We start from the raw sequence: 14386 nt of genomic DNA, 5'->3' as shown, positions 1-14386 counted from the left end.
ACTCACTAAGTGTTTGATGAAATGACTCAACAAAGTGTGGTCGGTGACAAGGAATGTATGTATATGAAATAAATACCTTTTTTTCTTGATTTTTATATTGCTTAGAATGTTTTTGATAAAATACCTGTAAAACCACTGTTGTTGTTTTACATAAGTGAGATTTTAAAGGTGCAATCCATGTGTTTATGAAAATGCTGCACAAGTGAATTTGACTCGATCTTGGCTCAAACTCGGCTAGAACTGGCCCGAGCTCTTGATCGAATCGAGCCGAGCTAGCCAGTCAAGCTCAAGGACCAAGTCAAGCAGAGTTCAAGCTGGGTTTAACAAGTGGCCGAGCCGAGTCGAGTTGTGCCAGCTCGACTTAGTTTGACTCGTGTATACCTCTACCATTCATTTTATTCATAAGGCCTTAGAAGCTCTTAGAAAGCACAGATTTTAACTTGATCCAAAACTTTTTTGGTTCCGAAAAAGTTTTCCAGTATAGGCTTTAAAGCACTTGCCATTTCATCCGACGTGTTCCACTTGAATTTTAGATATGTCCTTTTTAGACTCATGCTCTAAAATGAACTATCAAATATATGGCCAGCATCAACGAAATTTATAGCTCACGTTTAGCTCTACAAAGTCCATGATGCGATTGTTCTTCTCTAGTTGTCCTTTTTTTTTTGGGGGGGGGGAGCCGGGGTAACACACGCGTTGGACACACACCTACGCACGCCATAGTGGGATTTCACCACCTATGGGTTTCGAACCGAAGACCTTGTGTTGAAACTCCTCAGAGCCTATCACTTGGGCAAGGATCCCACAAAAAGAAAACGGAATGAAAATGCTTATCATTGGAATCATTTTATAGCATTGGGATAATTATATTGGGTCTAACTAGGTTTTCCAATCACTAATTTGGTAGAGATGGATAATGATTACTTATTTTATAATTGTGCAGTCAGTATTTATATTTAACTGCAATGATTTCATTATATCATAGTTTATTTTACATGAGTATTAACGGGTATTTTGGCACATAAAAATGTAATGATTTTAATTTACTTTTCTTGTTTACTTTATATCTATATTTGATTTTCATTTTTTGTTTTATAATTCTCTCTCTACTAAACATCTTAAAAAGATATAACGAGTCATTTACTTTGAATTACACCAAAATTTAGAAAATCCAAGTCCCACTAAAAAAGGTATTCAAAGCTTATGAGGCACCTGGATGATTTCGTAGTCAGCATTTAATCTCCACCGTTTATTATAACAAGTAATCATTTCTGTTTGAATCTTGTATCTATTTTATTTTTGGGTCGACATTTTCATGAGCTATCTGCAATAAGTGATTTAAGGAATCTCATGTCCTATGTAGACGATTTAAGCCATGGGTCAGGTAAGTTGAACTTGGACCACTAAATGGCTTATGGATATTGATCAGACGCCGCCAAAAATAGCGCACGCATGAACTCCCTTGATTGTATAACCTTGGATGTGACCCAAACGGGGCGACGCATGCTAGCTTCCCTGCATCACGACACAAGCAGAAATATCTCGTGTTTTTTTAAGAGAGTATCTTTTTTCAGGTTTCAAAGAGTCTATCTTGTGGGAGGTAGGTGGTCTGCGGGACTACGGCTGAGTAGGTCCTACAATGGATGTGTGTTAGATGGTATTGATTTTTCTGTAAATGTGATCCAAAACCATTAAAATTTTTACCATCCTATTATTTTAGTCACTTCTCTTGATGGAATTGCGTCTTGAACGGTTCAGATGACTTGCAAACATGGGCTGGAACGTTGTTTTTGACCAACGCGGATTAGGTCTGTGGGGCCCGTCGGATATATATGCTTTATCTACGCCGTCCATCCATTTTAACATATCATTTTAAGGTGGGAACCGAAAAATGAGGCAGATCCAAGGCTCAATTGGGCCACACCACAGGAAAAAGTAGGGATAATGATGCCACTGTTGAAACCTTCCTAGGGGCCCACCGTGATGTTTAGTTCCCATCTAACCTGTTCATAAGGTCAGATAGACCTAGATGGATGAAGGGAAAACACAAATACTAGCTTGATCAAAAACTTTTGTGGCTCCAGGAAGTTTTCAACGGTGGGCGTTCAATCTCCACTGTTTCTTGTGGTGTGGTCTACTTGAGAGTTGGATCTGCTTGTTTTTAGGAAATGATCTGGAAATATGGATGGATGGAGTGGATATAAAACACAAACATTACGGTGAGCCTAGGATGCAATCAGATTCCGTTTTTGACGGCTTAGACGGGCTTCCTTCTTTGCCTTTGTTTATTGGGTCTCTGGGAACGGAAATCGTCCACAACGTTTGCTTTACGCAGCCCGTAAACCACCTAAGCTCTTTGGGACCCACCACGTTGTAAAATTGAAATCTACTCCGTCCATCAGGAGAAACCTTATGCTTCCAGTAGATTTAAAAGATCAGACGAATAGAAAACTCAGATGGGCCACACAGCTGGAAAATGTAAAATTATGCCTGAAACCTCTAAGTCCCGAAGTGTGGCCTGCCTGAGTTTTGGATCAGGTGTATCTTTTTTAATATTCCGTTCATCCTGTTAAATCACACCTGATGAACGGTTTCGATGAAAGATCCACACGCAATGGTGATCCCAAACACAAACCTACGGTTGGCATCCCATCACAGCTGTTCCCTGTGGTGCGGCCCACCAGAATAGTGGATCTGGCTGATTTTAGCCCCAAGGTCTAGTATCAAGGAGAAAAAAAGATAGCGGGGTTGGATGTCACAAAAAGGCAATGAGATGGGCCCACAGAGCTTTATTGTTGTACGTGAAAACAGGTGTTGTGCAGACTTTGGTACGACAGTAGAAGATCTGTGGTGGGTCACCTGGGATGCAGATCTCCTTCTGCGATTGGAACCACTAATCAAGTGGGCTCACCAGAGATGGATAAATAATGATGGAAGCGGTTTGGCTGTGTACCACACACACCAACTACATAGCTCGTGTATTGACGTCAACAAGTTACGTGGGTCTAATCATGATGTATGTGTTATATCCAAACCGTCCATCCATTTGGTGAGCTCATCTTAAGGCTTGTGACAAAAAATAATACATATCGAAATATCAAGTAGGCCACGCTGCAAAAAATCAATGGAGATTGAACTTCTACCATTGAAACCCTTTTAGGGTCATAGAAGTTTTGAATCAATATGGTTTTTTTTTCCTCTTCATCTAGGTCTTTGTGAACTTATGAGCAGGTTGGATGGAAAATAAACTTTATGGTGGGCCTATAAATTTTTTAACAGTAAAAATCATTATCTCCACTGCTATTTGTGGTGTGGTCCAGTTGATCTTTAGATATGATTCATTTTTTTGGATAATGCACTAAAATGATCTATAAAAATGGATGAACGGTGTGAATATAATAAATGTATCACTGTGGGGAACGTAACTTTGATGTTCTTTGAACCGTTTGTACAACTTTGAGCTCGAGTAGCGTCAACGCTTGTCTTCGCAGGACACGTACCAACCAATGTGCGGTGAATGGCACATTGACTACAATTTCTGAAGGTCATGCGGACTACCAAATGGGTCGCCAGGATTGATTGAGATAGATTGGGTGGGTGCTGAGTCAAGAGGGTTTTGGCTTTTTCGTATGTTTCAGTCATCACTGCAATCCTATTGGTGAGATGAGAATGCACAAAACGTAACCCACGTGGAGTCGTAGGTGTTATCACCTGCCAGCAATGTACCAAAACTTATGGTACATACCATGGTTCCTGCCAACATGTCATTTGCGTAGGAAATCAGTACCATGAAAAAGGTAGGCCCCGCAGCTAAGATCACATCTCATAAAATTTAAGCTGGTCCGATTACTCTGGTGGACCACGATATTGGAATCAATAAGAAGATGGTCTGACTCACCATAAAATTGTGGCCCAGCTAGTCTACAGATCAATCTGATTTTCTAGAATGACGAAATTCATGGTGGGACCTACCTTTTTCTTGGAACTGATTTTATGCGTTAGTGGCATGTTGGTGGGAAGATGGTATGGTACCAGAAGTTGAGGTACCTGCGGGTGCTTAGTTATATTGTAGGCAGAGATACAACCTGTCAGGTTGTGTATATGTGCTTTTATAAATAGGGTAAGGTAAGACTCCTTGTTAATTCATGGGCCGTACACATGGTAATGTTATATTTTGATTGCCTCTGATTTCAAGATTGAAATTTGAACCACCCATTATTTTGATTTTGGCCATCCATTTTGTAGCTAACAAGTGGACGATTAGGATTTATTGATCAATGTGACTTTAGAGGTATACTCCATCCCAGCTGTGTAACCCGCAATTCGGATGGCCTGGATAGCTGTACATGAGCTTCACGCGAGGAGGACGACTGGACGAGTCATAGTCATTGTCAAAATGGCGTGAGTGCAGTCCTTTCCTGACGTAAGAAGATGTTGAGTTTTCGTTTTTATCCTGGACCGTACTATTATTTTAAAGGGTATTTTAATAAATTCCTAAACAGTGTCTTCCTAATCTTAATCTTAGCGCAATGCACACATCCAAAATGAATCAGGGCCTGTTTGATTTCTCAGCTAAACTGTAATTACCATATAAATGGGTAATAATTATTTACCTAAGTAATTACCATATCTTTCTCCATGCAAAAGTGACAATGATACTTTTTTAACACTTAAATTAAGAAATTTACAAAATCAATGTGGGGCCCATTGTGCTGTATGTGACTTATCTACACCACTCATTTGTTAATTATGTCAACTGAATTTAGGGCATAAGCAAAAACAATGAGGAAGATTTAAAGCTCAAGTGGACCACTGTCACGCCCCGAACTCGAAAACCGGGCTTACGAAATTTTCGATCGCCGAATCCGGCGCCAACAGCCTCCGTAGTACCCCATTCTTGGCTCCCGGCACCCATACACCAGGTTCCGATCCTGAGATGCTGCAAGGAAGATTTCTAATCATAATTTGATTCGTAATGAGCATTACCCACGAACAATAACCACAAAAACACCATCACAAAATTCACTATGATTAAAAATTTTAAGTACAATGTGTATAATAGGAAAATACAAGGTAATAAAAGTGACGGAAACTCCAAAAGCTCGGCTGCACACTCCAACTGCGGCGAGACTATGTCTGCGTCCTGGCATCACTTGCACGCATCAATTGTGCATAAGCTTATAGAAAACTTATAGGGTGGTGTAAGTGTGTGCGCAATATGAGCATGCTCAGAATGCAAAGTTAGAGTAATGCGGAATCATACTAATGAGTACATAAATGCAATCAGTCGTACCAAGGCTATGCGGTACAAGATATGAATGCTATCGGCCATGTCAAGACCATGCGATGTGAGATGCAGTTCAAGCATATCAATCCTCATCATATGTCAGTACAGTTCTTATTATGGATAATCACCGGAGTTAAGTACACTCCAAATGGCAATGCCGCTCTCCTAGCCACACAGTCCCAGTGAGCGTAAAAAACCTCACTATCCGCTTGGCCAATAATCTGTCAATACTTATCCGGCACATCGATAGTGGACCCATTTACGAACTGGTTAAACTCAGCCTAGTATTGCCCCCTACTCTTGGACGAGTAAGGTTACACTCCTTTCCAACCGACCACGACACAGTGGGTGAAGCGGCCTGCTGGTATTCAGCCCTCGTGCGCTCATATATCCACTCGGTCTCGATGTTGGAGTCATCCTCTGGTACCATCGAGTTTAAGAATTTTCACCCAGAGACATCTATAGCGCCCCGATGCTAAAAACAGTATTTTCGGTATCCAATCCACCCACTTATGATATGTCTATGGAAGCTATGACCCTAATGTTGTTAGGGCATCCAATAATCACAATCACGCAAATGCAAGTGCATGAATCACCCTACCAGACATGCAACAATCCCGCGTGTACCACGCTCTCATGAAGGACAACTCCGCCTGTTAGGGAGCCCATAAACAATCTGCTCGAAGACATATGCTATGATCAGTCATTCCTCATATCAGGCATACATATGATGCATATGAGCATGAATCATGGATCTATACTAATCATATTATATGGTGATGGGCTCTGTTCATAACGAAGATGGGCCTAGACGGCCTACACACTACGAGTATAGGCCTATCAATGGGCCCCGGGGAGAGTGACAATGCGGACATTTAACTAACATCATCCTTACAATGTGGACATCAAACCATCATTGCTCCCAAGGCATGGCCTGCCATGAATCACACGTTGCAATGGGTCTTATGTATATCCTGTTGGGCCTCGACCCAATGGCCTCTAATACATCAAATGGCCTCAAAACATGGGCCTCGTATATATATCAAGGTGGGCCTCAACAACGGTCCACAAATACATCAAGATGGGCCTAATCACGTAGGCCTCATATGTATCAAAGTGGGCCTCAACAATGGGTCACAAATACATCAAATGGGCTACACCAATGGGCCCCATATATATCAAATGGGCCACACCCAAATATAAGTGGTGATAACGATTTCCACCATTAAAATTTTCAAGGCCCGCTATTACCTTTATTTCCCATCCAATCTGATCATAAGGTCTCAAAGGATTTCAATGGTAGCCGTTTAATCCTCACTGTGCAGTGTGGTCCACATGACAAATAGATCTGTCTTATTTTTGCCTTAAGCCTTAAATTTATCTTTAAAAAAAATAGTTGGACAGTTCGGATGCAACACATGCATCATGGTGGGTCCGATAGGGATGGATAGCATAGATAGTATACATACCTCATGGTGGGGACCACACTGATGGGAGGTGTGGAGCACACACATCAGTGAGTCCCACGTGGGGGCCACCATAATGTTTATTTCCACCCAATCCTGTTAATAAGGTCATTCAGACCTAGGGTCCACCGTAATGTTTACTCTCCACCCATCCCTTTCTTACAACACATCACTCCATCCACCATAAGAAACAACGAGAATAGAATGCCTATCATTAAAAACTTCTTGGGCCTTTAATAGTTTTAGATCTAGCTGATATTTGTGTTTACCCCTTATATATGTCTATGTGACTCTATTAACTGGTTAGATAATGAAAAAACCTCAATATGGGCCCAGTGAAGGAAACAACTTTCAATGGTGGACTACTTAAGGTGACTGTTTCCTTTCATGTGAGCCATTTAAGTGTTGAATATGCCTCATTTTTAGGATCATGCTCCAAAATATTCTAATAAAATAAATGGACGGTGTAGATATATCATATACATTATAGTAGGGTCTACAGATTTAAGTCAACATTTTTGTATCAATTTTCGCAATGGAATTACTCTCACATCTTCAAACCAATTGAAATATTAATAATTACATATTTACCATGATTTACATGTATAATGAAAAATCAAACAGGCCATAAGTACTATAGAAGAGAAAACCTCTCTTTTTCCTCTAATAAAACTAAAATTATGCTATTTTTAATTATTATGGTTTGTAATTAATATATTTTATTGAATCTTTTAATGAATTTATAGTTATTTAGTTTTGTAATTAGGGTTAATAAAAAAAAAAAGAAAAATTAAGAATGTCTTTTCCGCTATCTCATTTATAAGATTGAGTATGTTACGGTAGACCACAGAACTACTCAAAAATGCTACACTTACAATAACACTCCCTCTTAAACTAGAGCATGGATACCATACATACCCAACTTGATATAATATCATGCAAATGAAACCTTAGAACACTTTTTGTGAAAATATTTGTTACTTAATCCTTGGATGTAATATGGAGTGTATTAATAGCACTATATATTATCTTTTCATGAACGAAATGATAGTCAGCCTTGATGTGCTTTGTATGTTCATGGAAAATCAAATGAAATACAATGTGAAATGTAGTTTAATTTTTGCATAAGAGATGAACAATAGATGTGACAATAAAAACAAGATCACCAAGAAAGGAGTGTAGTCAGAGCATTTCACTATTATCATGTTCTATTGCTCAATATATTGGCTTCCACTAAAAATCGTGTAACAACCAATTATTTCTTCTTACTTCAAGAGACAATATTGCCTCCGACAACATGGTTTTAAGGGGTTGATTGATCTAGCGTTTATATGTTTGGAAATTAAATGAATGGTGACAAATTTAAAATTTGGAGTGAAAGATCAACGAAGGTGGTCTATTAGCACCCATTTACCTAAGAGAGATAGAAAGAAAAGAAATTGAATGATGAGTGTCTAACCTAGGACTGGAAGTGAGGGATCAACAAAGGTGATCCACTAGCACCTATTTACCCGAAGGAGATGGCAAGAAAAGAAAAATGAATGATAGGTGTCTAACTTAGGAATGGGAGTGAGATCGGTGAAGACAATCCACTAACACCCGTTCATCTGAGAGAGATGAAAAGAAAGAGAAAATAATTTAGTTGATTTGAGTTTTTGGTGTGGTAGGATCCAAAAAATATGACAAGCTTCAAAGCATATTATCACACCCCAAAAATCGGCACCCAAGTACGGAGACTCCAATTCCGAGTTCCCGAATGTGAACCTAGCAAAAATACACGTGGACGAGTTCCCACGTGCCCGCGCAATCCAATTAACACTCACCTATGATCAATAATCAAAGTAGCTTTAAATCAGCAACATCAAAAGTTAAGCAAAGATAACTAAACCCAAAAATAGATTGCTATAATTCAAAATGTGCAATTTTAAAAGTCGTGTCCATCCAAACGGAGACTATATAAGCCACAATATATATTTTACAAAGCAAGTAATGGAGTCCACCCAGCTGGGGACTCTAAAATACAAATCCTCAAAATGTACGAAAATGAGAGAAGTGAGGTACTCCACCTAAGTATGCCCATCTGATAGTGTCATCAATAGGGTCCACTATGTCTCTTCTAATGTGTCAGTCTCAGTGGTACCTACATCAATAGTATTGTCTGTTTAGTAATTTAAAATATCATCCCAAGTAGGAGTGAGTACAAACTCAGTGGTTTCATTTTCTAAGTTAAACATATTATCAACATAATCAAGTATAGGTAATGATAACATTATAAAACAAATAATTCCTAAGTTAATTATTTAAATGTATAGATGACATGCACAATGATTGGCCCGTAACACATCTCAAGATTATTTAGCATGATTATGCCTGAAAATACAACAGTCGTAAACTTTCCACATTAACATTATTTCTAGCGAGGACGTTAACATATGTACAATGGTTAGTCCACAACACAATCCAATAATGTAATAATATGCATGATTAACCAAGTAGTTATTATTTTCAGTTTAAATAGTAGATTGGTGAAGCTAAGATATCGTCGTTGTATCGAGGGTCTCTATACAGATCACATAACTCGTTGCAGTATTAGGCAGCTCCTCACTAATGTCCCTTGTCTAAATTTGAGTTTATCACCCAATAGTCCATATAATTTAATTAGATTGATAATGGGGCTCGTTGTTGAAGGACATTCATAATAAGGATGAAGGTCATCACCTAAGCTCTAAATGTGAAGAAGGCATGTCACCCAAACCATTAATAACATGGTAGGATTGCGACATTCATTAGTGCTCTATTGTCACTATGGGGATGCTCGTCACCTAATGTTTTACCTATATGATATGTACGTCATCCCAACATAGGCCGAGAGCTCGGATATGGTGTCTCGTACCACCATGCACGACCCTTGAGTCTTATCGGATCGTAATGCGTTACTGGTTATGAATGAACCCCATTCACTTCTAACAAGGTATCGTAGATTGTATATTGTGTCATACAATCACTAAGCATAAAAGGTAATTGAACCAATCATTAGACTAATCTGATTGACCAAGGGATACCCTGGATGAACCGACATTGGGCGCAAGCATTTCATGTAATTTCGACTACTATCAATTGTCCGTGTTCCACCTCGGTCAGCCACATAAGTCGAGGGTGGCTAACTACGACAGTCATCCATTGTTTTAACGATTGGCAAGGTTTGATCTCACTCCGTGACAATTTAATTTATAAAATGTACTCAAATAATAATATAGGAATGTGCTAACATTAATAAGTATATCAAGATTAAATCCATACGAAGCAATACATTCCAAGGTACGTCAACTAGAATCCGCAAATGACCATCGTCATGTTGAAACACAAGTGCATGAAACATGCCTAAAACAAGGTATACACTAAATACCATTTGGCATTAATAATCATCATCATTAGCCATAACAAAACTCCAAGGAGATAAACAATTTATTGAGCAATTGCACAAATCTCTGGATGGAGAGAGTTATCAGATAGAAGAGACTGAAATCCCAAGAATCATAAAAGCAATTACCATTAGTAGACTTTGATTTCAATGAAGGAATTTGAGAATGCAAGTGCCTTGCGTTAGGGAGGAGGGCATTTTCGTCCAATTCAAAAACTAGAAAAAAATAACGAAAAAAAAGAAGAAAAAAAGAAATACATGTCTGAGCCCGGATTTGAATCGGGGACCTCTAGTGTGTGAGACTAGCGTGATAACCAACTACATCACCTAGACGTTGTTAATAGTGCTCTCAAAATTAATTTTGGAATTCTTTTCACAAAATCAAGTTCTCGAGCATTTCATTAAACATGTTAGCTACCAACTTCAAATAACATTGATGATGCAAAAATAAAGCAATTTAAAAACCAATAACTTACGAAATCATAACAATAACTAAAAATCATTATCTAGCACTATCAATTGTTGATAAAAAATCTACAAGAATGGTCCGCATCTTAGAAAGGAATTTCTCAATTTTTGAGCACCTAGGGTTAGGTGTAACGTCCCAGTTTTCAGAACCAACGAATGATAATGGTAATCAATGAGTCAATCAAAGTGTAGATAGCGGAAAAAGAGACATAATATATATTCGAACCAACATACGAACAATATTCTGGCCCACTCAGCTGGGGGCCAATTAGATAACCTTAAGTTCCTCAAGTTTCTAAATGTACTGAAATAATAATAAAGGGCTAATCTACTGGTTTAGCATAAAATAGGTGGTCGTCTCCTGTTGTGGCTCCTCATCTTATAACTCCCCCTCGACCGCCATCGCCTCCAAATCTGATGCATACTCATCAGCTCTTGTACCTACGTCCTCTGTACAGTTGAACATTGATGAATGAGTGGCCAGCTCAGTGTGATCTCTCCTCAAGATTACACACCGTCGCCCTAAATAAGGAATAATATAAAAATATACAGACAATCTAAAACACAGTAGATGCAATCTTATTAAGTGTATGGATGTATGAGATGCAATCATCGCCCCGGGGATGCTCATCAGTACGGACAGTGGACTCGTCACCCATGCAATTATCGACCTGAAAAATCTCATCCAATCGAACAGAATACGTACATCACGTACAATAACAATAGATGCTAGTCTGTGCCATGTATGTATGATTAGTCAATCCATTATTAGTCCGATTACACTCAGCTAATTTATTTAAGTTCACGGTCACTACGGGGAGTTCGTGGCCCAACATAGGTCGACAATTGGGGCATAATGTCCCATGACCACCATCCTTGGTCCATGAGGCTACCGCCTCAGAGTGTGTGTAGTACCCACCAACATGTGGTCAATCAATTTAATGTAAATAGGCCACTACCAATGCTGACAGGGAATGAAATGTTGGAATCATTAAATATGACGATTAAAGCATGACGGCATGAATGGCTTAAAGACGAGTAAATAACGGTATTAGAAAGGGTATGTAGTTCATCCCAAGTCACACATGGATGGTAAACCCCATGGTCAAATGCCAACAACTAAAACCTTCATGTCAGGGGCCTACTCATATCACAGTTAGTTCACTTACACCCCAAGCACGGACTCTCTTTTGCTAGAACTTCCCGTGGAGAGATTTCATCATTATGTGTGTCATAACATTATAATAATAACATGGATCTTGTCATGAATAAGGAACAACACATGTATTTCTACCAATACATACTAACTGAGCAAATATCAGATACATGAAATGAATAGTTAGTTTAACTATCTAGGCAGTTTAAGATGTATTTCCAAGGGTTTAAATGGTAATAAGCATGGTAGTCATTATGCTAAGTAGATATGTCAAGAAAATGTAGTTTATGTCTAACAAACCATTAAATCATTAAATCAACTATTTCTAGTCTAGTTTGGGATGGAAAGCTTAAGGGGAGGAAAATCATCACCAGTCAAATAGAAGTGTGCCCCTTGATCCGAGCGATCGCGAGTACCTAGCTGTCCAATTTAATGAGAGTAGCCTCCTAGAGTCATTTTCAATGCAATAACTGGCGTCAGAAGGCATTCCTACCTATAAAATGAGCACAGTTAGAGAAGATTTGGTGATTTAGGGAACATGGGCTTGATTTATGATGACTAGGCCCACCTATCATATGGTAAGGCCCATGGATCTTTGGTACGATCCACCAACCGCATGTGCAGCCGGAATGTGCATAGGTCTAAGGTCCCATTGCGAGTGGCTCACCAGCGCCTTATGGTGAGGCCCACTGGTCCTCACCCAAGTGCGACCCACTTGTGGGTGAAGCCCATGGTGCTACAGCCTGCCTGGACTCTATACCAGGTGCGGCCCATTAGGGATTCATGTGAGGCCCACTGTTATATATATGGTGAGGCCCACCCGGTTTGGAAGTGTGGTGTGGCCCATTTGAGCTTCCCACCTGGTGCGGTCCACTGAGATTTAAATCTCAGGCGGGACCCATAGCTCCATATGGCGTGGCCCACAGAGACTATCGTGGGGCCCACCCTGACATTATTGCACGGCCCAATGGGGCCCGTCTTCAGTTCGACTGAGAGCTGCCTCCATGCAGCCCACCCGACCTCTGTCCAGAGAATGTCCAGCCGCTGGACAGATCCTTGCACTGATCCAAGGCCCACATGGAGCCTACTTTCTGCGTCAAGCCTGGCCTAGTTCTTGGCTATTGATTGACCTGATTCTGGCTCAAAACAGAGCCCTGCTATTGGCCTAATCTAGGGCCCAAGTTGAGGCTTGGATAGGAGCTGTTTTCAACTAGGTGGAAAGCCTATTCACGGCCTGCATCAAGTCTGTTTGAGGCCTGATTTTTGCTAGAAGTAGGACTCATTTGCTGGGACTTCCACAGCCCAGATCGGTCAGATGAGAGCCTGCTACATGGTCCAGCAAGGGACCCTGCTCTTACTCAGTTTTCGGCCCTTATAAAGGCCCTGTTTCTAGCTCAACTTCCAGCTCATTTTTGGCTGGATTCAAGGCCCGTCTAGGACCTGTCTTCAGCTCAAATCAAAGCCCGATGAAGGCTTGGATTTAGCTCAGAACCGAGCCTCTATTAGGCCTACTGCTAGTCTTGAACACGGCCATTGCTTGGCCTGTTCCTAGCTCAAAACAGGGCCCCAATGCTGCTCTGTTTTGGCCTGACGCATGTCCATTGTTGTCCTAGTTCTGGCCTGAAACAAATGCTCCAGTTGGGTCAGATTTCAGCCCGGAACAGGGCCATTGGTCGGCTCAGTTCCAGTCCAAAACAGAGACCCAAACTTAACTGGTTTCTCAGTCCGGCCCACAGCCATGGATTGGCCTAGTCTTGGAGTTGTTCTCAAACCTTGTTCTAGGGCCAGATCACAGCCATCATTTGGCTGGTTTCCAATCTAAACTAGGCCACTGTTTAGGCCTGTTGTTTGTCTGAACCCAGCCATTGTTTGGCCAGTTTCCAACCTGATACAACCATTGTTTTGGCTTGCTCCCTGAGCCTGTTTCAAAGCTCTATTAAGAACTTAAAACAGGGTTCAATTGATGTATCAACCCTATCCATTTTCAACCTGAGTTGCTTTGGCAATTTGCCTGACTTGCGGCCTGAAATAGTGCTACTATTGGACAGTGTCGCAGCCTGAAATGGAGCCATTGTTTGGCTTGACTCCAGCCCCAAACACCACTGTTGTTGGACTAAATCACAACCATTACTGGGCTTGGTTTCAGTCCAGGCAAGTGTTGCTTCATCATAGTTGAAACTAAAAGGAGACGAAAAAATGGTCACCTAAGCTACTGCTCTTGAGGAAGGTACGACCCTCCCAACTCTCACTCCCTTTCCAGTCTCTCTCTCTCTCTCTCTCTCTCTCTCTCTCTCTCTCTCTCCCCTTGGCGTCAATCCCAAGAGCTACAATGCTCGTTATAGTAGTGAGAGAGAGGGCTCCCAACAGTGGGATTTTCATGCGGACAAGGGATGGCTGTGATCGTGCCAGCCCTAGTTTTCCTAGAGAGGACGGTCTTCTCTCTCTTTCTTCATCTACCGGCCTTGCTGGCCGTTTTTGGCAAAAGGGAGAGCACGCCTCCAACTGAAAAATGGATGGATGGGATGGCGCGATCGGACCAATCGTGAGCCACCCAAACGATCCAAATTGATCCCCGTTTCACGAATGCT

General features: G+C 40.7%; 1 non-coding gene across 1 annotated transcript; it reads right to left on the bottom strand.

The window, feature by feature from the left end:
* Positions 1 to 10433: 10433 nt before the first annotated feature.
* TRNAV-CAC (transfer RNA valine (anticodon CAC)) lies at positions 10434 to 10507 on the bottom strand. Its single transcript has one exon. It is a non-coding gene; the product is annotated as a tRNA-Val (tRNA).
* Positions 10508 to 14386: the final 3879 nt, after the last annotated feature.

Source organism: Magnolia sinica, chromosome 19 (genome assembly GCF_029962835.1).
Source record: "Magnolia sinica isolate HGM2019 chromosome 19, MsV1, whole genome shotgun sequence".
NCBI classification, from domain to species: Eukaryota; Viridiplantae; Streptophyta; class Magnoliopsida; order Magnoliales; family Magnoliaceae; genus Magnolia; species Magnolia sinica.
The sequence above is the reverse complement of the archived record's forward strand: the minus strand, read 5'-3'. Positions and strand labels throughout refer to the sequence as shown.